Genomic DNA, 1,205 nt, shown 5'->3' with positions numbered 1-1,205 from the left:
ACATACAAGTGTTCAGTTGTCTAAGAATAACACATGACGTCTCTTTTTTGTTTGGAGGCTGTGTATCGTACTTTAAAATACGCTGGCTGGTCAGGCCAGACTGCCCCGGGTTTGAATCCTGGCTCATTTCACTAGTTGTGTAACATTGGATGAATTATATCATTTCTCTGGGTCCCAGGGTTCTCATTTGTGCGGTGGAAATTGTAATAATATCTACCTAATAGCGTAATTATGGACATGAACTGGGACAAAGTTTATAAAACACTCAGCACAGTGTCTGGTACATAGTAAATACATATTAATTATTATTATTGAAATCTTCTGGATGGATTGTTTTCTGAGGAGATACCGGGGAAAGGGTAGTATGATCGGGAAAAAAAAGGGGGGAACGGAAGAAAAGCTATGGAGAGGAGAAGCAGGAATGTAAAGTCTGATCCTGAAAGAGAGGCACTTACTAGCTGTCCAAAAAAAAAAAAAAAAAATCCTGAGAGAGAAAAAGGATAAGATGGCAAGGACTCAAAAGCAGAGGCTTAGCTTTGCTTTTTGCCAAGGTTCCATCCATCTGGCCTTGGCGTCTCTGCCGGCTTTTTCCTCCAAAAGGCAGCTCCAGGAGCCCCGTGGTGAAACCCAGGGCAGGGAGACAGATCATCTCCAAATCACCCTAAATTCTGCTCTCAGGGAAGGCATATAAAAAATGTACATATCATTCTTTCGTGGTCTAGCATTCCCCTGAGACTAATAGAAGAGACAGGCCTGTCAAGTGAGTCAGCAGTGACCACAGGCAGACATAATCCCATTGCTTTTTGGCTGACAACTCATGCAGAGGAAAATCTTCTCTGATCCACGCACAGGGAAATGGGGTTTAAATCCCAACGCAAAATTCTAACTGTAATCATCTTCCGGACCCCGCTGATGATGACCCCAGATGCCAGAAACATCAGAAACACCATCGACGCGCTTCTTACCATTGGGTTGTAATGATTTAGTCATTTGCTAAAGGTAAGATGCTCATAGGATGGGATAAGTCATTATTTTCAGATCCAAGCAAACACAGAAGGAACAGAATGATGTCTTTTCCTCAGATTTGTTTAATAGCAGATATGGCTCCCCGGGATTGATGATGGGCGAACATAGAGAAAATGAGCACGAACCTGAATGAGTTATAAGATATCTAGAAGAACAAAACAAATGGTGAACCACGTGAT

This window comes from Mustela nigripes, chromosome 1, assembly GCF_022355385.1.
Source record: "Mustela nigripes isolate SB6536 chromosome 1, MUSNIG.SB6536, whole genome shotgun sequence".
Classification (NCBI taxonomy): Eukaryota; Metazoa; Chordata; class Mammalia; order Carnivora; family Mustelidae; genus Mustela; species Mustela nigripes.
Note: the sequence above shows the minus strand (reverse complement) of the source record.